Consider the following 21,704-nt stretch of genomic DNA (forward strand, 5'->3'; position numbering starts at 1 on the left):
GAGTCTGGGATCTTATTTTGAAAGACTTCTGGCCGCACCTCCTCATGTTGAAGTGACACGGGTTTTTAAGTTTGATTTTACGGTTCTACAAACAGATTAACAACATTTCTACATCATTAACAGGAGAAACACATTTGAGAACCCAGCTAATCGAATTTGTGGCCGTTGAAAATAGTCGGGATAAGATAGCAGGACGCTTTCTGAATACGTGCGTCTGTCTAGCAATGAAGGAGAATTGAGAGGAGTACAGTAACAGGACAGTGGAGTTTTATGGACAGAAATGAGTATACACCAAATTCTTCTGAGTGTGCATCGGTGGTGTAGGAAACATCTATCTATCTGCCAGTCTGATAACGAGGAAGAATGGACAGGCTTAGTAAGATAATGATGAGGTGAAAGGGGCAAGAGTGAATATAGAGTGTGTATGGGAGGTGTAGGTGTAAGTGTCTTTCTCTATCACTTATTAGTTGAAGGTGTAATATCTTCATCTTCCTCTTCCTTCCCTTCTCCTTGAACAGTAAATATTTCTTCCCAATATTTCCTTTGTATTATTTCTTTTCCACTTAGCGTTTGAAATTTTGTGTAGTTTTTTTTTTTTTGTGGGTTATTATTTATTTTTATTATTTCCAGGTGTTGGGGTTAGTGAAAGACAGTAAACAGCAGACAGTGTGGAGCTGAGAGGACAGTGACTGGAAGGAAAGCAAGTGTGCGTGTCTGCAAGGCGTGGGCGTGTATATAGTAATGTAATAGAGTTTGGAGGGAGAGAGGGAGGTGTGAGAGAAGCTTCCAAGGCCATAGAGTGTGTGGGGTTGAAAGGACAGTGACAATAAGGAGATGGAATTATGGGAACGAACTGATTGGCTGAGTGAATGATTTTATGTCACAACAACGGGGTCATGCAGCGCCGCACGTAGACACAGGATATAAGCAGCAAAAGTCATTGGAAGATTCGATAAAATGAGATACAATAACTTAAATGTAACTGAATATGAAAAAAATATATATATATCACATTCATAAAGGAAGGTGACGCACGTGGAAGATGGTGACATGGAAGATGAGGGAACATTGTTGTATCTCACCATCGTAACTATAGCCATCACCGTCTTAACCATCATCATCATCAAGCCAGGTGGAGAACTGTCAATAGCATCGATCCCGTATAGACGTGGAAAATCATGTGTGGAGAAAATCATCACCACCATCACTATCATCATCATCATCACCATAATTTTTACCGAGCCAGATGAGGAACAAGTGTCAAAACCATCTCCCCGATACAGACGTGTAAAATGACACCTACAGAAAGAAACATCACCATCATCATCATCATCATCACTATCACCACATTTTTTATCGACACATATGGAAAACTATCAGAAACATCATCCTTAAACACATGTGGAAAATCACACCCCGAAAACCACCACCACCACCATCACCACCACCACCACCACCACCACCACCATCCACAACAACAGTAACAATGATAAACTCAAAGTACTCATGAACATCAACATAACGTACAGTACACCTCTGCGTTGTTTATCTCCCTTGAAGCCACGTCGATGATCTGATCAGCTAAGTAAATATTTGCTAGTGAAGGGACACACAGGAGACACACAAGGGAACACACAGCAAGGCAGGCAGGTCCTTCCTCATTTAGACGATGCACTAAGTCTCTATCATTACTCTTTTACTCCCTTTCCCTTCACCCCAACACATCGACCTTGCTAGCCTTAGGAATACTTATTAATTCATTTTATCCCAGATTTATTTCATCATTTCTCCCCTTCGTTTTACTGTTTATTTATTTACAGGTGGGAATTTTAATGGCGTGAGGATGTTTTGGGAGAATTTCACTAACGACCACTTGGGAGCGACAGCAGTTTCATTTAATCATGGGAGCAGATATTTTTTTTATTTCTCCCAGTGCATTTCGTGAGGACGGTCGGAGACACACACACACACACACACACACACACACACACACACACACACACACACACCTGCAGAGCCACAGGTGTGTGTTGAGTGCAGCGTGGTGTGTGGCGTGGGTGGAGCATACACTGTCACTACCAGGAAAACATCACCAGAAAAAACACTTCACCACTACAGTAAATACAACACCGCGATACCCGTGATCCGATATTTTCTTTCTATTTTCTCTCTTTCCTTTTCAACCACGAAAAAAAAGAAAATCGTATCTAACACCAATGACACGAATGGCACCTTAATACATCATAACATTTACCTACACTACTACTACTACTACTACTACTACTACTACTTCCCTCTACACACCACCACCACCACCACCACCATCAACCACCACCACCATCACCACCAACGCCAGAAGCAACAGCACCACATTCCTTCAGCCTTCAACAAAACACACAGTGCATGACTTACTCAGGTCAATTTATGTCGCAGCTTTATCGTTCTCGTCTTTTATTATCGCGTTTAATGACAGGCTGTCCCAGTGTCCTTCGTCTCTTTTTAACGTCTCGTCTCATCGTAAATTTTCGCTCCTTCGCCGCTGTTTTATTGCCGATATTTCTCCACCTGGGCTCGCCAATTACTTCGCCGGGTAAAGTGGCTGAGAGAGGGAGCCAGGGAGGGAAGGAGGGAAGTAAGAGAGGGGAAGGAAGAGAGGAAGAACATAAGAGTAAGAGGAAGAGAAAGAGAGAGAAAGAAAGGGAGGAAGAGAAAGGATACGAAAAAGAGGAAGAGAAAGAGAGGAAGATAGAAGAGAGGAGAAAGAGCCAGTTGTAGGTAATTGTGTGTGTGTGTGTGTGTGTGTGTGTGTGTGTGTGTGTGTGTGTGTGTGTGTGTGTGTGTATTTTCTCTCTCTCTGCAGGTGCAAATTCGTGTGTGATCAGTAAACATCCATTCAGGTCCCACACACACACACACACACACACACACACACACACACACCTGCTTCGCTCCTCCCCCCAAGCGCCACGACACCACTCATACCACTTCGCGCAATGAGGAAATGGCTGTGTATTGCCTCTCCTCATTCTTCCGTGACGTCACTGTCTCTGGAGCGTGCAAGTCACCCATGTCGTGCTGCTGTTTGTGAGTGAGTGAGTGAGTGAGGGAGAGGCACGGAGAGAGAGAGAGAGAGAGAGAGAGAGAGAGAGAGAGAGAGAGAGAGAGAGAGAGAGAGAGAGAGGTAAGGAGACAACTGGAGGGAGGAGAGTGTGGTGTAGTGTCACTGGCCGCCGACAGATGACGCCACGTTGCTGCCTTCATACTCATACCTGTCCCTCCCTCTCCCTCTCTCTCTCTCTCTCTCTCTCTCTCTCTCTCTCTCTCCGTCCCGCCTTGTCACCCGTCACCTGTCGTCTGTCACTTCTATGTACACAAGTTCTAGTTATGAATGTTATGGGTAAAAACCTGAACATTCATCATCCTTTTTTTTTTTTAGTGTGTGCCTCACCCTTGTTCTTGTTCTTGCCCTTGTGTGTGTGTGTGTGTGTGTGTGTGTGTGTGTGTGTGTGTGTGTGTGTGTGTGTGTGTGTGCCGAGGAGGCCATTAAGCCACACGTGCATGTCTGATGATACGCGCAGGCACATCTGTAAGACACATCAATATGCAGTGCGCCCATTCGTGACTTGTGCTTCCAGAAAATTATTGAGTTACTAATTGCTTTCCTTGACACACTACTCTCTCTCTCTCTCTCTCTCTCTCTCTCTCTCTCTCTCTCTCTCTCTCTCTCTCTCTCTCTCACGTGTTGCAGGACCCGTCATCGGCCTCCTGACGAGGGCGGGGCGGCGCGGGGCGGGGTGCAGCAAGGGGAGGGGCGTGGCAGAGGTGAGTGACGCAGACAGACTGTATCGTAATGTGATCATGTGTGTTGGCCGCCCCTCATTACCTGTCTGAAGGGGACGGGAGGGGATGGAGCGTGCTCATGACAGGCTCATCATAGTACCCTGTGTGTGTGTGTGTGTGTGTGTGTGTGTGTGTGTGTGTGTGTGTGTGTGTGTGTGTGTGTGTGTGTGTGTGTGTGTGTGGTCCGTCTGCAGCAGGAAGTTTGTCATCACGGGGAATTAGCATCAAGTCTTGTCCCTCGGAAGTGTTCTCTGGTTGGTGGCTCTGTGTGTGTGTGTGTGTGTGTGTGTGTGTGTGTGTGTGTGTGTGTGTGTGGGTGCACCAGTCAGCCTCCTTCCCTCTTTCCCTCCCTACCTCCCTCTCTCCTTCCCTCCCTCTCTCTCCCTTCCCCACGACCAAGCCTTGTGAAGATAATGTCCACCGTCACACTGCTGTCAAATAAACCACTTGCACCGTGTACTTACTGTGGCAAACGCTACTTGCTAAAACACATACTGCTGCTCTATACGTTCCGTTGGCACCATGCTTTATTCTCCCATAAAGGACGTGCTGTACGCTGGCTTGTCTTTAAAACCACGGACCGTATTCTATAAACGTGTTGTGTTCTCATAAGGAGTGTTTTCAAAGGCCAGCAGATGGTTTGTAGGGTTTTCATGTGTTTCTCTCCCATTGACGATGTGCAGTCCTGGTTAAAGTGTCACTAGAATCATGAATACAACCTTGGAATCTTAATTATTTCCAGTGCAGGGTGTTAAAGTCGAGGTAAGACGCTGAAATGTCTGGAAATTTTGGTCCTGGGTAATATTCTCAAATTTCTAAGGTAGCTTGGTGCGAGTCTTACCTCCACAACACTGCTGAAATTAAACATAACTCAACCGATTTTTTTTTTTTTTTTTACATCCTTATCTTTTCATGGCACGGAAAGTTATTTGCACCATACTATACTTGAATTAAATAATGAGCCAAATACGGCCTGTGTCCAAACTGTTCCTGTGCCAAGGCCTCGACCCACCACCACTACCACCACCACCACCACCACCACCACCAACAGGCTCCCGCGCTGCCAATTAGCCGGCCTGTCCAGCAGCACCAACACGGGACAGGACGCATCGCTGTTTTTGCTTGTTAAGACTGCACGAACAGGCTCATTCCCTCCCTGCCGCCCTGCCCACCACGCCACCACGCCCCGCCCTCGCGAGTCACCAGGATACTGCCCCTCCCTTCACACGCCCGCCAAGAACCCACGCACTTCCATCCCAAGCCGTCACCACGCACGCACTCGCACTCACTCACATGCTTAAGTCCTCAGAACATTGCCACTCCCTCAGCAATCCATTTACACCCTTGTTCTTGTTCTTCTCTTACCCCTCCTGCTCTTCTTTCTCCTGCTCTTCTTGTTTCTTCTCCACAGGCAGCATCGTTATGGCCAGTAGGGTTGTTGCTGTACATTTATTTTTGTATTCCTCTTCCTCCTCCTTCTTTGGGGTGCTCCAGTTAGGGGTCACTACATAATGTCATCCGTCGCTATCTTATTTTTGTATTTTGCGTTTTCTGTTACACCCATCACCCGCATGTCCTCCTTCAGTGCATCCTCCTCCTCCTCATCCTACTCCTCCTCCCCACGTATTCCTCATCTCTCCTCTGCACAAACCACGTCAGTCTCACCTTTAGCTTTATCGCCCCCCTGATCTCTGTGCATTGTCTGGCTATCCGCACCCTTACAAACCCTTCTCAAACTCGCGAGTCCAAAGCCACTCTCTTCTTAACCTTTCGCGAATCCAATTCAGTCACCCCCTCCTCCAGCAAGTAAGTAATTTCCATAACTCTGACGAAAGCAATACCTAACAACAAATTTTAAACTTTTGACTTCTTCGCCGCCTGTGTTAGTGATACAAAGTACACTGCTATAATGTTGAAAATACTTAATGAAGGTAAATGATAAAATGATTACTTCAACTTTTCAAGCGATACCGAGTTGTAGGTTACCGAGAGAGAGAGAGAGAGAGAGAGAGAGAGAGAGAGAGAGAGAGAGAGAGAGAGAGAGAGAGAGAGAGAGAGAGAGAGAGAGAGAGAGTTTTCAAAATTGCCCACCAAAACACACGCTACAGGTATAATAAAAGTTTACAGTTGAAAGTTTCCCCGCTAAGCATTACTGAGTGAAGGATATTTCTCCTAAACATTTTCCCTTCCGGACATTTATCTCCAGGACATCCCCCCAACCTCCAGATATTCCCGCTTCTTAATTCAATTCACCAAACCTCACCTAAAAAAATCTACAGTACTACAATCTAATCAAATGTAACCTAATACTACTTAAGTTAATCTAATGTAACCTATACTAATTAAACCCAACACAACAAAACTAAACTTCACATAATTTAACCTAACCACTGACCTAACATAGCTTATCCTAACCTAATTAAACAAAACTAAACTTCACATAATTTAACCTAACCACTGACCTAACATAGCTTATCCTAACGTAATTAAACATTAGTAAACAGCAAAGGTTTTAATCACCATTTATTATTTTTTCATAATCACAATTTTTTAAAGAATTACTTTTGTAGTGCATCCTTTTGAACAATTCTGTGGCCTATAAAAGACAAAATTAGCCTCCTTTTCTCTCTTTTCTTTCTGTTTATTTATTTTTCTCTCTCTCTCTCTCTCTCTCTCTCTCTCTCTCTCTCTCTCTCTCTCTCTCTCTCTCTCTCTCTCTCTCTCTCTCTCCTTCTTTTCAAGTATATCCATGCAAACATTTACAGCACTCCAGATGCCAACGAAGGACAATCATAGCAGTGAGAGAGTCAACAAACCACACCCTAGTGCCTTACTTTTCCCTCTCCGTTGCCACTCTCCTTTCCTAGCTGAGCAAAACACTTCTCTTTCCCGCAAGCCACCACCAGTCACCACCAGTCAACACTCACCACCCACTCGCCCTTCCAGGCAATGAGTGGTTGGTGGCCTGTCTGGGGCACCAACCACTCACTCGCCCTTCCCCGGCAGTGAGTGGTTGGTGGCCTCCCTGGGCGAGTCTGAGAGGCGAGGGAGGGAAGCCGCCGCCTCCGCTCACGCCTCACTCACTCATCCCATCTCGCCAGCGTGTAATTTCGCCTGATGAATAGAGCAATGAACTTCCTCATCAGTTACTCAAAAAAGATTAATAGATAACGATGGCAAGGACTGCCCACATGATTCACGTACGTATGTAGCTCGGGCTTTCCTACGTACACACACACACACATACGTACATACACACACACACTTGGTACTACAATTCATTCTTTTTTTTTCTCTCTCTCTCTCTCTCATACAGTTCTGTTATCAGGAAGGGTCATCGCTCCTCCCCTATTCCCTTCATTCTACCCTTCCTTCCTATCCTCTTTCCCTCCCTTTCATGTGTGTTCTGTATTTATCTCCTTCGCTTTCCTTTCCTTCCCTGTCCCTTCTTTTCCTTCCTTTCCTTCGTATCCTATGTTGGCTTCTTCGCCTTCTTTTCGTATCTCTTTCTGTCTTTTCTTCTTTTCTTCCTCCCTTTATTTTCTTTCCTTAGTTTACATCGCTTGTCTTCCATTCCCTTGCCTTCTTTCCTCCCTTGTCCCTTCTCTTCTTTTCTTCTTCCCCTTTTTTCCTTTCCCTCCTCTGTTATCTCCCTTGTCCTCGTCGTATTTCCTCCATTCTTTCCCTTTCCGTCCCTCCTCTTCTTTTTCTCCTGTTCCCCTCCCTTACTTTGTCTTCTCTTTCCTTCTCTCCCTTACCGTACCTTTCCTCCTCTTCTCTAGTCTTCCCTTCCTTATCTACCCTTGCCTCCTTCTTCTTCTGACCTTGTCTTCTTCTCTTTCCTTCCCTTCATCCCCTTACCGCACCTACTCTCCTTCTCTGGTCTTTCCTTCCTTATCTATCCTTGCCTCCTTCCTCTTCTGCCCTTCCTCCTCCTCCTCCTCCTCCTCCTCCTCCTCCCTGGCAGCTTAGATAAGGATGATCGGTGCCAGCCCGTCAAGCAGTGATACGCGTTTCCAAGGCTTCAGTGCGCCATAGATTAAAGCCTTGATAAGTCCGCGAAGAAATGGATGGATAGATACTGTGCTTGGCCGGCAGACAGTACAGTACATCTCTGTCTGTTTGTCTGCCTGTGTGTATGTGTGTGTGTGTGTGTGTGTGTGTGTGTGTGTGTGTGTGTGTGTGTGTGTGTGTGTGTGTGTGTGTGTGTGTGTGTGTGTGTAGGTATGTATGTGCGTCTCTCTCTCTCTCTCTCTCTCTCGGTCAACCCCAAGGCTATCATTTCTCTGACGTCACGGAAAATTATACCGAAATGTGGGTTACGCGAACTGACAATCATTTTATTCTCACGTCTTCAGATGAAAAAAAAAAGGAAAGAAAAGACAAGGAGAATCACACGTATTGAAAGAATTAATGAAAAAAACAAATACCTAACGCATTCCTCCTTCTATTAACCCTTTGACTGATGTGCGTTAATAAAATCTAGCACAAGTTTTGCGTGTAATTCCCAAACACACCAATGCCCCAAAGACGACGGAGATGAGAATAGAAGCTAGACACAAGTAAGGTTTATGTCCCCAGCTTTTGTTTTTACACTACTGCCAGCAAAAGGAGTGATGACGTAATTCAGGTCTACAGTTTTCGCTTCTGCTCAGGTAAAAGGGGAAGCAGTCAGCCAATTAACAGGTACCTTATGTGGGGGTGGGGGGAGATCAAATGGGGTCTTTTAGTGCCTGTAGTTTTGTACCTGTTAGGTCCACTCTAAGATAAAAACAGTCGTTAAAGTAATAGGTGCTTTCTTTGTGTGTTTCCGTGTATTATTATTTTTTTTTTAGCATGGAATTGTTAAAATGGAGAAGTAAAAGGAATACTGACGTGTGTTATTATTAGGAGTGTGTTAGAGCGGTGTTTGCATTTGCCAAATATTATTAAAACAGAGCATGGAGAGTTTATAGGACTCATAGCCACGACTTTGCCACCTCTCTCTCTCTCTGTCTCTCTCTCTCTCTCTCTCTCTCTCTCTCTCTCTCTCTCTCTCTCTCTCTCTCTTTCACCAGCACTTGTTTGCGTGATGGGACATTAAGTAGCGTGACGAAGGGAGGAGAGAGAGAGAGAGAGAGAGAGAGAGAGAGAGAGAGAGAGAGAGAGAGAGAGAGAGAGAGAGAGAGAGAGAGAGAGAGAGAGAGAGAGAGAGAGAGAGAGAGAGAGAGAGAGACCCAGACGAACACAGCCAGACGGAGGAGGAAAATATTATAATAAGGAAATGAGAGAGATAAATGAAATTAACGTGGGAGGGAAGGAAGAGGAGAAAATGTGCAGGAAAGAGAGAGGAATGGCAAAGGAGAGCAAGAGGATGAGGAAAAATAGAGGTTAGGAACAAGAGAGAGAGAGAGAGAGAGAGAGAGAGAGAGAGAGAGAGAGAGGTGATATTCTGCTGGTGGTTTTATGAGAGTACCAGTACCAGCAAGTGCCCGGCCGCCACCACCACCACCACCACCACCATCGCCGCCACTCCAAACAAATCACTACCAGATCTGACTCACGAGCCTTCCACAGATTATATCACTCGCTCACCCGCCGCAAGCACGTATGGTTCAGTGTAGTACTGTATAAGCGTAGCAAAGGAGATTTGAGGCTTTCAGGGTCTAGCTGGACACACACACACACACACACACACACACACACACACACGATCTAACTTGTCTACGAGGAAAACTGATAACTTGTTACGTGGAGTTTGTGCTAATTGAAAAAAAATGCACTCAAGCTTTTTTTTTTTTTTTATTGGGGAGATCGGCCAACGCAAATAAACAATAAATAAACTAATAAAGTGATGAAAAAGGCATTTCAAATCGAAAAAAAAAAAGTAGGGGTAGGAGACTCAAAACGGAAGGCAATATACTTTTGTTTTCTTCCTTTACCTGGAGAACTGCTAACGATTACTTTCTTTATAACGAGTCTTTAGCAACATTAGTTATGCACCACAGCATCAAAACATTATGGCATCGCACCAACAACATACTAAACAGCATAACAAACCTTAGTAAGCCTCACAACTAACACAGCAACATATATGAAACAATATGAACAATCAGATAACATATAAAACTGTCAATGCACCACAGACACCCGGAGTAGATAAATTATATGAACTTGAGCAACATAGAGGAGTTATTAAGGGTACGGACGGGGCAGAGAGGATGGAAGAACCTTGCTTACATTAGAGAGGTTGGAAAGAATACAAACAGCCATGAGAGGAAGGAAACTGGGTGCATCGGAGAGGAAGAGTTGGCGGGGTAGAGTGTAGCTGGGGAGAGGGAGGAGATAGATAGCCGGGGAGAGACAGGGAGACGCTGAGGGCTGCAAGGGTGAAAAAGTGAGACGATGCAAGAAACTGGGTAAGGAGAGAGAGAGAGAGAGAGAGAGAGAGAGAGAGAGAGAGAGAGAGAGAGAGAGAGAGAGAGAGAGAGAGAGAGAGAGAGAGAGAGAGAGAGCTGAGGAAGCCTACGTGAGGGAGAGAAGAGACGATGTAGACAGCTGGGAGTTGGTTTAGGGAGACACTGGCCACCTAAGTAAGGAAAGAGGGTTATGGAGACGATGCAGGGGGCTGGGAAGTTAGGGATGTACCGTGGAGTACTAAAAAAGGAGGAATGGGAAGTGTCTGAGGACATCTGGGGGCCAAGGGATGGATAAAAGCTTTGGACAAACAGGTAGAAAGAAGTCGGGATGGTCTGCGCAACTGTGGGAAGGCTGGTGACAGAATGCGCAAGGGTGGAAGTCCAGAATTCCGTGAGACAAGCAGCCATGCACCGTGGACGCAGCTCAGTGACCTAAACAGTGCCTAAATGCCTCTCGCTGTCATCTTCTCACATTCACCTCATACTTGCCTCACATTTACATCACTCTCACCTCACACACCTCAGCAGCTGCAGCAGACCCTCGCCTCTCATCCCGTGGCGGTGGGGGAGGCAGGGGAGGTCCGGGTGGGTAAGCACGGGGTATATTATAAGCCGCCGGTCAATCAAGGAACAAACAATGACAAAAGGATGACCACGAAGTGATTAACGCAGGCAAACCCGCGCATGGCCTCCTCAGAGTTGCCTCAGAGCTGCCATATTTCGCTACTTGATCACGTGCCGAAAAAAAAAAAAAGGAGACTAGTCAGTTATTTAGCAAGTTACGTAATGTACGAACTAAAAAGTTTACTTAACTTATTATCTGAAATTTATATCAATACATCTGAAGTGTTATTACAGTAGAACCATCTTTTAATTATGATCTACCGTGCTTTTGTAGTTACCAGATACCTCCATGTGTTCCAATATTACAAAGCTGTCTTACATCGGCTGACCAAATGACGTAATTCCATGCCAGTCAAAGAAAACGTGTGGTATAAAGACGCATTACATTTTCTTGCCGTATACGAAGTAGTGCCTATTGAGGATTTCTTGTTCTTGTTCCACTTGTTCTCGTTCTCGTTCATGTTCGTGTTCTGTTTTTTTTTTCCTTTTCTTGTTCTTGTTCTTATTCTTGTTCGCATTCTTTGTTCCCATTCTTCTTCACAAAAAATGACTAACAAAAAGTGAAATAAAATATGACTGAATATCCACGTCAGGGAGATGGAAAAAAAGACACATTCAAGAAAAAAGATAAATAAATAAAAGACCTATTCAAGCGTCCCCTCTACTCGTATCAGTAAAGAAGCAGACTTATATACCCATACATATAGACACAAACAGCTCCAATATACTGCATACTTATTATCACTTCATTACTTATACAAGGAATAAACACGAGTGAATGAGTGAACAAGCGTGTAAGGAAAATTACTTAGTGGTGAGGCAGATATTATACATCTTACGTTATTCATCTCATTATATATGCTAATAATCACCTCATCCCCTCATTACTCATGCAGGAGATAAACACACGAGTGAATGCGTGAATAAGCACATTAAGCCAAACTGTTAGGGGTAGATACTTCTTCATACGCATCTCGTTATTCATCTCTTCACACATGTTTATAATCACCTCATTACTCATGCAGGGGATAAACACACGCGTGAATGAGGCGGCGGTGCACACACATACACGCAAAATAAAAAAAAATAAAAAAATGGTGGTGAGGCAGAGGCTAGTTTATATATCTCCCGTTATCCATCTCAATAATACGTAATTTGGAGTAGGTCGATGAGTGTGAATGATAAGGTGCACGCTGCGTCCATCACGCGCCACACTAAGAGCGGCGGTAAGCAAGCCACACTAAATTTAGCACATAAATCACACGCAACACTTCACCAGCAGCACATACACCACTGATCTCTTTCTCAAACACACTCATTCATCTTCCCAAGACATAAAATTTTGAATAATAACGTGGCTTTTCTATTTATTAAGCGATGTGTGTGTGTGTGTGTGTGTGTGTGTGTGTGTGTGTGTGTGTGTGTGTGTGTGTGTGTGTGTGTGTGTGTGTGTTTCCTTCCTCAAGAGTCGGCCAGGTGAGTGTGTGTAAGGTAGGAATTAAATATATGTTAATTACTTGATAATGAGCAGGTTAATTGTTGTCTTATGTCTCTTACCTGAAGGGAGAAGGGAAAGGGAGGGAGGGAGGGAGGCAGGGAGGGAGGGAGGGAGGGAGGCAGGGAGGGAGGGAGGGAGAGAGGGAGAGAGGGAGGGAGGGAAGGAGAAAGGAGGGAGGGAAGGAAGGAGAAAGGAGGGAGGAAGGAAATGTCAGGAATAAAATATAATAAGGGGGAAAAAAAGAGAAAAGGAGCAGGAGGAGGAGGAGGAGGAGGAGGAGGAGGAAGAGGAAACACAGAGGGAAAAAAGAAAAGAGATGACGAACAGGAAAATGACAGAAAGAAAAAGACAAACAACACACAAGGAAGAAAATAAAGAAGAGCTGACAGGGAGAGGAGAGAGAGAGAGGAGGAGCGGGAGTAAGGGGGAGGTGATGGGAAGCGACACGGGAGGGTGATGGGGTTGAAACGGAAAGGGAAAAGGAAACAGGGGTCACTGAAGAGGGCAAGGCGTCACGGCACGTCACGGTGGACACACACACACACACACACACACACACACACACACACACACACACACACATATACACTCACACACACACACACCTGCACCACCAAAACTTAAATCTCAGAAAAACAGGTGTGTGGTGGTGTTAAGGGTGAAGGAAATACAAGGTAGCACAGATGTAATACTGCAATAAATCATGTAACACAATGCAACTCAATATGTTATGGTGCTCACTGCTCACATACACACACCTGGGCAATACCTGAATACCAAGGCTGGTGTGGCCGTGCCGAGGCTGTGTGTAACCTGTTGAGGGGAGACCATTGTTACTATAATGCACAAAGGTAGCTAGGTACAGAGAGAGAGAGAGAGAGAGAGAGAGAGAGAGAGAGAGAGAGAGAGAGAGAGAGAGAGAGAGAGAGAGAGAGAGAGAGAGAGAGAGAGAGAGAGAGAGAGAGAGAGAGAGAGACAAACAAAAAGACAGACAAATAAATAGACAGTTTATTTACCCCAACACGAAGTCGCTTGATAAAATAACAATAAACACTCAGTTGAATTAACTACCAAAAAATATACAGCTTTATCTAAACAAAATAAAACATGTAATCATTGATTCTGCACTCCAAAACTACATAAACTATCCACAAATAACAAATAACACTTCTCATATACTCGTATATATATATATATATATATATATATATATATATATATATATATATATATATATATATATATATATATATACACACACACACACACACACACACACACACACACACACATACTGTATACAGTACATAAATACATGCATACATAAATAAACAGATAGATACATAGATAGATAGATAAACAGACAGGTAGATAGATGTGTGTGTGTGTGTGTGTGTGTGTGTGTGTGTGTGTGTGTGTGTGTGTGTGTGTGTGTGTGTGTGTGTGTGTGTGTGTGTGTGTGTGTTATAAGAACATTTATTATACAAATGAGAAGATGGAAAAAAGACATTCTGATAACAGTTCTCCGACATGATAAATCTGATAGGTATATCTGATATGAAATAACAGTATGGGGCAATCCTGCACCGCATGACACTCCTTGTATACAGCGACACACACACACACACACACACACACACACACACACACACACACACACACACACACACACACACATACATATATCTAGAGCAGAAAAACAAAAAAAAACAAAAAAATAAACTCCTTTCTCCTTGTCTTTCAGATTTTCTTGTGTTTACTTGCCACAGAGAGAGAGAGAGAGAGAGAGAGAGAGAGAGAGAGAGAGAGAGAGAGAGAGAGAGAGAGAGAGAGAGAGAGAATACACGTGTCTGTGTGTGGAGGAGTCCCAGCCACCGCTCCCGCCTCCTGCTTCCCGCCAGCCAGCCATTCAAGCAGCCCCACCTTGCCAATGGTCTTGATTATTTACTGTTATGCTTCTCTTTTTTTACTTGCTGGGGGTCGGGGTGAGAGGTCGAAGGTGCTGGGGAAAGGAGAGTCAAGGAAAGGCGTGTTGAGGGCGGGAAGGGGGCGGAGAAGGAGCTGGAAGAGGGGGTAGAACTTGGAGTGTGGGATGGGAAAGGAGTTAGGGGGATTGTGGGGGTGAAGAAGGCAGTTTCAGCGACGTGTCTCACCTTGCTTTAAACTGTTTCCTTGACCCCCGGAGCATGCCATGACCTGCGTCACCTCCACAACCTACATTTTTATCTGGTGTTCCCACTCCGGGCTGGCTGGGGGTGTGGTTAAGGCTGCCTGACGAGTGTGAGGAGGAAAGAGATAACAGGGAGGTGAGAGATGATTGAGGGAAAGAAATGTATGCAGTGATGGTGGTGGCAGTGGTGATGGGAGTGGTGGGAGTGGTGGTGGTGATGGTGGTGGTGGTGGTAATAGTAGTAGTAGTAGTAGTAGTAGTAGTAGTAGTAGTAGTAGCAAAAGCAGCAGTAGCAGAAGCAGTAGCAGCATTAGTAGTAGTAGTAGTAGTAGTAGTAGTAGTAGTAGTAGTAGTAGTAGTAGTAGTAGTAGTAGTAATAGTAGTAGTAGTAATAGTAGTTATTGTTGTTGTTGTTGTTGTTGTTGATGTTTTGTTAATATTGTTATTGTTGTTGCAGTAGTAACATTAATAACAGGAGATGGAGAATGACTAGAGAAGTACTTATCGTTGTTGTTGTTGTTGCTGCTGTTGTTGTTGTTGTTGATGATGTGTCCTCGTTGTTGTTATTGTAACAGAAATAAGGTGATTAAAGGATTCCAGAGAAACAAATGAATACCAAATAGAACACAAAATTTTAATAAGGTTATATGCTACAGTAGAGGACCAGAAGGTGGACAACAACAACAACAACAACAACAACAGCAACACAAGCAAGAAGATACTAATCATAATAATAACGATGGAACAATGATAAGAAAAAAAAACAAAACACTCGAATGCACAAAAATAAACAGACCACCAAAACGCAGAAAAGGAAGGATAAAATACAAAAAGTCGATTATGATGCTGATAATGTCAACAACAATGATGATAATTACAACGATTACGATAAAGATGCCGATAACAACGATAAATATCCTAATGAAAATGACAACAATGACAATGATGAGGAAGAAAACGATGATACTGAAACTGACATTACTGAAGATTTTTCATATTAAAGATAATGATAATGAAGATGCCGAAAATGAGATGAAGGAAACATGGCAGTGGATGTTGGTGGAAGTGGGAGGAGTAGAAAGTGATGTTGTATAAAAAGCACTAACTATTTTTGGATGGGAAGGAGGGGATCAGCGTGGGAGTGAGTGTCAGTGTGTGGGAGCACGTAGGGAGGCACTGGGAGAGAAGGAGGCTCTGAAGGGGAAAGAAGGAGAGTAAAGGAGTGTACTTGTGTTGAAAAAAAAAAAGTTAAAGACGGGGTTAGGTTCGTGGAAAGGAGAGAGAGAGAGAGAGAGAGAGAGAGAGAGAGAGAGAGAGAGAGAGAGAGAGAGAGAGAGAGAGAGAGAGAGCGAACAGGAAAGTTGTATCCGTAAAATTATTAAATATGCCAATTTTTATTTCTTACTATTGGTTATTTTAATTTTATATTTCTTCGCTTTCTCTCTCTCTCTCTCTCTCTCTCTCTCTCTCTCTCTCTCTCTCTCTCTCTCTCTCTCTCTCTCTCTCTCTCTCTCTCTTTTAAATCCTTCCTCTTCCTCCTCCTCCTCCTCCTCCTCCTTCTCCTGCTCTTTCTCTTCTTGTTTTTCTTGCTCTTGTTCTAGTTCTTCTTGTTCTTGTTCTTCCTTCTCCTCCTCCTCCTCCTCTTCCTCCTCCTCCTCCTCCTCCTCCTCCTTCTCTTCCTTAATTCCTTCCTTTACTGCTTTTACTCATTTACTTCATTCACTAAATTTTCTTCCTCCCTTCCTCCCTTCCTTTCTTCATTTCCTCCCCTCCACCTCTCCTCCTTCACCGCCTCTCCTGCCTCCCTCGTTCACTCCTCGCCCCGTCACACCAAACCGCCGCGGCCACTGATTGAAGACACAAAACATGCGATCCTTTTCTTCTTTTTCCACGCAAATCACTTAGTATATTTTCAAGTTGGAGATATCTTTTTTCGTCTTTCCTTTCAGCCTTTGTGACGCACGAACACCGCATTACACGCACGTTAATGGACGAGGCCACCCCATCCTTCTTGCCTTCAGGGAGAGGGGGAGACACACACACACACACACACACACACAGGAACACACATGCACGGACGGACGCACTCCTAAACACACCTGCTAATGTACTCGTCCAAACAGAAGAGGTAAAGGGATATTCACTGATCTGATAATTTTATTGTGCATTTATGTTGCTGTGAGAAAATATCTAAACATGCATGAACATACACACACACACACACACACACACACACACACACACACACATACGCACAGACACATGCACACAACAAAAAGAGTAAATAAATAAATATATAAATAAATGAATAAATAAGTAAGTAAATAGATAGCTGAAATAAATGTGCCGCAGTTACGTTCCATAATTGTAATTCAGTTTATTTATAAAAGTCTGTAGTGCATTTTATGTTCGTGCACTTACTGCCCTGCTGCCTTGCATGCATCTTTTCGCCTCACTGCTTACGTACATACTTTGCATATTTGGTATATAATTTTCTATATTTTGAAAACTGTTATATATTTTTGCACACACACACACACACACACACACACACACACACACACACACACACACACACACACACACACACACACACACACACACACACACACACACACACACACACACACACTTGTAAAATTAACACCTTGTCTTCTAGCTGTCTTGCTCCATCTCCTATTCACGACTCCCCACCATGCCCTCTGCCACTCTTCCTTCCATCACGTCTTCCACTTTCAAGTCTCTACACGAGGTTCCTTCAAGCAGTGATGACGTTCTCCGACAAAGTCCATGGGAGAGATAAACAGTTGAGAATGAAGAACACGAAGAGAAGTAGTACTGGCACCACCACCACCACCATCACCACCGCCACCACCACAACAACAACAACAACAGCAACAATGATAATAATAATAATAGCCGCAGTAGTAGCAGCAGCAGCAATAAAACCACGAAAACAACAACATCAACAACATCATTAACAACAACAGCACCTACTGCACTACTACTACTACTACTACTACTACTACTACTACTACTACTACTGCTGCTACTACTATTACTGCTCTTGCTGCTGTTGTTGCTGCTGATGCTGCTTCTAATAAGTAACATCAACAGCATCAACATCAAACAGCAAGAACAACGACAACAAAAATAGACACACAAACAACCCTCACTCATCCTTACCTGAAAATTTACCTACATGAAAAACCACATACGCATAAAACATGACAGGTACATGAATACAAACACACACACACACACACACACACACACACACACACACACACACACACACACACACACACACACACACACACACACACACAAATACATCTACACAAAACCAATAAATACATACACAGCTAATAAAACAAAGATAAATGTTGCGGATATAATTAACTAATAAAATATAAATAGCATCGTAACATTCCAACACACACACACACACACACACACACACACACACACACACCAAAGGAAGCCGAGAAACAACCAACCAACCAAATAACCGAGCCAAGCAACCAACCCGCGCCCCGCCAATAGTGACCTCACGACCTGGCTTCCTGCCCCGTGATTGGTGCGCACGCGAGCAGGTGGCCCCGTGACCCCGCCGCGGTTAGGGGGCTCCACTTGTGTCGCCTTCTGCGCTGTTACGCTTTTGTTTGATCTCCTTGCCGTTTTGTAGAGAGAGAGAGAGAGAGAGAGAGAGAGAGAGAGAGAGAGAGAGAGAGAGAGAGAGAGAGAGAGGAGGGGGAGGGGAGAGAAAGTAGAAAACGCATGAGAATGAGAAATGATAAGGGAAGGAGGAACTTAACGAGAGAGAGAGAGAGAGAGAGAGAGAGAGAGAGAGAGAGAGAGAGAGAGAGAGAGAGAGAGAGAGAGAGAGAGAGAGAGAGATAACGGAGGAGGGAGCGGCAGAAGATAGTTGGGAAATGTACTCACAAAAAGTCCTCCATTTCCTTCAAGGGAAGTGACGACATGAGAGTGCACCCTGGGAGAGAGAGAGAGAGAGAGAGAGAGAGAGAGAGAGAGAGAGAGAGAGAGAGAGAGAGAGAGAGAGAGAGAGAGAGAGAGAGAGAGAGAGAGAGAGAGGAAGCAACCCCCTCCAGCTTGTGATAAAAACACTCATAAAACATTTCTTTCGGATCCGTATATGAGGGAGGGAACCAGGAAAGGAAGGAAGGAGGGAGGGAGGGAGGAAAGGAGGAAGGGAGAGAGGGAGGGAGGGAGGGGGCGAGGGAGAAGGTGCAGTAAGGAAGGAAGGAGGGAGAGAGGAAGAAGAAAGAAAAGGAAAAGAACAATTACAAAGGGAAGAGGAGGAAGATTATGAGTAAAAGAAAGTAGTAAAAATAGAGAAAAAAATGTAGTTTGAGAGAGAGAGAGAGAGAGAGAGAGAGAGAGAGAGAGAGAGAGAGAGAGAGAGAGAGAGAGAGAGAGAGAGAGAGAGAGAGAGAGAGAGAGAGTCAACAAACCAGGGAATCAAACAATGAGACAAAAGAAGAGGTAGAGACAAAAGACAGCAACAAGCCTCCTCCTCCTCCTCCTCCTCCTCCTTCTCCTCCTCCTCTTCCTTCTCTTCCTCCCCCTCCTCCTCCTCCTCCTCCTCCTCCTCCTCCTCCTCCTCCTCCTCCTCCTCCTCCTCTTACATCTCCTACTCCTCCTTCAGGTAATTATTTCTTATCATCATCATTATTACATTCGGTCGTTATCTTGCTGTGTTAGTGAAAGATGAATGTAAAGTCTTTCTCATTTCACGCTCTCACCTCTCATTATTCCTCATTATCACCTGCTTCCTTCATCTCACACACACACACACACACACACACCTTCCTTTTCCATTTTTTTTTTTCCTTTTTTCCTTAACCTTCATCTTTTTCTCTCTATCCTTCCCTCTCTCTATCTCTTCTCTTCTCTCTATATTTAAAAAAAGTCAAGGAAAGGTGTTATGATAATATTAATTCTACATATAAAACATATATAACTATGTTCATATTTATGTCTTCCACCCTTGACACACAATTGACTTTAGAATTATGCTATTTTTTTTTTATCAGTTTTTAACCACGTTGGTTCACTTCCTCCTCCTGCTGCTGCTGCCGGTACTTGTTCAAGGCGAGGAGGAGGAGGAGGAGGAGGAGGAGGAGGAGGAGGAGGAGGAGGAGGAGGAGGAGGAGGAGGAGGAGGAGTAGGAGGAGGAAGGAATGAAGGACACGAAGGCCGAAAGGAAGTATAGGATAAAAGGAAATGCAAACGTAGTAGATAAAAAAGAAAAAAAAAAGATGAAATAAATGCTGGTAAAAATGATAATAGGAAGAAAGAATGCATGAACGAATATAATTGATAGTCGAAGGAAGAGAAGTAATAATAGGTGATGAATAGTGAGATGGATCGATATGAAGAGAGAAGCAGATGGCAGAGCGCGAAGTAGCGAGGAGGGAAAGAGCGAAGGGAATTATAGAACGACAATAATGATAAGAACAAATGAACTGGAAAAGAATTACAACGAAAAACAAAACAAGTAAAATTTATAACCGACGTAGACATAAATAAAAATGCACCATTACATTTCTATCTCTCTCTCTCTCTCTCTCTCTCTCTCTCTCTCTCTCTCTCTCTCTCTCTCTCTCTCTCTCTCTCTCTCTCTCTCTCTCTCTCTCTCTCTCTCTCTCTCTTTCTATTGTCTTCAAATTTATGATGCATTAATTACAAGAATACCAATGAAGAGAGAGAGAGAGAGAGAGAGAGAGAGAGAGAGAGAGAGAGAGAGAGAGAGAGAGAGAGAGAGAGAGAGAGAGAGAGAGAGAGAGAGAGAGAGAGAGAGAGAGAGAGAGAATAAAAAGGGGAAAAATATGAAGAAAGAGAAACAAGTATGGTAAGAAGAAGCGAGAAGTATAAAGAGAGAGAGAGAGAGAGAGAGAGAGAGAGAGAGAGAGAGAGAGAGAGAGAGAGAGAGAGAGAGAGAGAGAGAGAGAGAGAGAGAGAGAGAGAGAGAGAGAGAGAGAGAGAGAGAGAGAGAGAGAGAGAGAGAGTAAAAGCAATAAATGAATCCACAAGTATGGTAAAAAGGAGGGACAGGTGGAGGGAAGGAGTGACGTACAGTAGAGGACAGGTGGAGGGAGAGAGGTAACCAGGTATGTGGACGCAGGTGGACTATCGCCTGTGCTTTAAGTGGAGCATTTATTCGGTGGACGGAGCGTGGATTGGCGTGATTTACAATAATTGGCCAATCATAAAATGTCTCTCAATTTTTATCTTGACTCCGCTACACCACAATACAAAGGGACAATTTGCTTGATGGGGAGAGAGAGAAAAAAAGGGGAGGTAAAAAAAATAGAACTGAAATACAAGCTGGAAAAATGGATAGGAAAAAAAAAGAAAAGAAAAATGTGTGTATGTGTGATGTGGTGCGGTGGAGTTGAGAGCGTGTACAGGTAGACGGGGTGACTCGGTGGTAGATGGCGGTGTGTTCCCGTAGACACTGGCCAGGTGAGTGCACGGCGAGGTGGTGGCTTTGTGGCGTGGACTTTACCACTTGACATGAGTACGTGGAGGAACACTTATCTTTCTCTCTCTCTCTCTCTCTCTCTCTCTCTCTCTCTCTCTCTCTCTCTCTCTCTCTCTCTCTCTCTCTCTCTCTCTCTCTCTCTCTCTCTCTCTCTCTCTCTCCGTTTCTTTATCATAACCTCAGATTTAGCAGAGAGAAGATTTATCACATTGTTTTGTTGCTTTATTTTTTTCTTTCCTTCTTCTTCTTCTTCTTTTTTTTTTTTTTACTTTTTACATATTTAATTTTAGCCTACAGTACACTCATCATCTGCACTACTATCTCTCTTTCGTTCTTTCTTTATCGTAGCCTTAAATTTTAGCCGGAACAAGATTTATCACACTGCACTACTGTTTATTTATTTTTTTTTCTTTTTCATACTACCTTTAAATTTCAGCTAAAAAGAACACTGGACCATTCCAATATTGTCTTTCTTTATCACTGCCTTATATTTTAGCCGAAACAATACTCATCATAATGCTTATTTTTTTTTTTTGCTACTGCTTTTTTTTTTTATCTCTATCATAAACTTAAATTTTAGCTATGTTTTTTTTTTCTCGAATATGACGACAGGAATCAAAACATTTCTAATATTGCATTATGTTTCCTTTTTACCATATATTAATT

General features: G+C 43.7%; 1 long non-coding RNA gene across 3 annotated transcripts in view; it reads right to left on the bottom strand.

The window, feature by feature from the left end:
• The window catches only part of LOC135114688 (uncharacterized), a 162,128-nt gene extending 151,182 nt beyond the window's left edge, over window positions 1-10,946 (bottom strand). Inside the window, exon 1 of one of the 3 annotated variants that reach the window (XR_010275629.1) lies at window positions 10,759-10,946. This is a non-coding gene — a long non-coding RNA (uncharacterized LOC135114688). The remainder of the gene's footprint in view (window positions 1-10,758) is intronic. The other 2 variants (XR_010275630.1, XR_010275626.1) reach the window with 2 other exon arrangements.
• Window positions 10,947-21,704: the final 10,758 nt, after the last annotated feature.

Source organism: Scylla paramamosain, chromosome 2, assembly GCF_035594125.1.
Source record: "Scylla paramamosain isolate STU-SP2022 chromosome 2, ASM3559412v1, whole genome shotgun sequence".
NCBI lineage: Eukaryota > Metazoa > Arthropoda > Malacostraca > Decapoda > Portunidae > Scylla > Scylla paramamosain.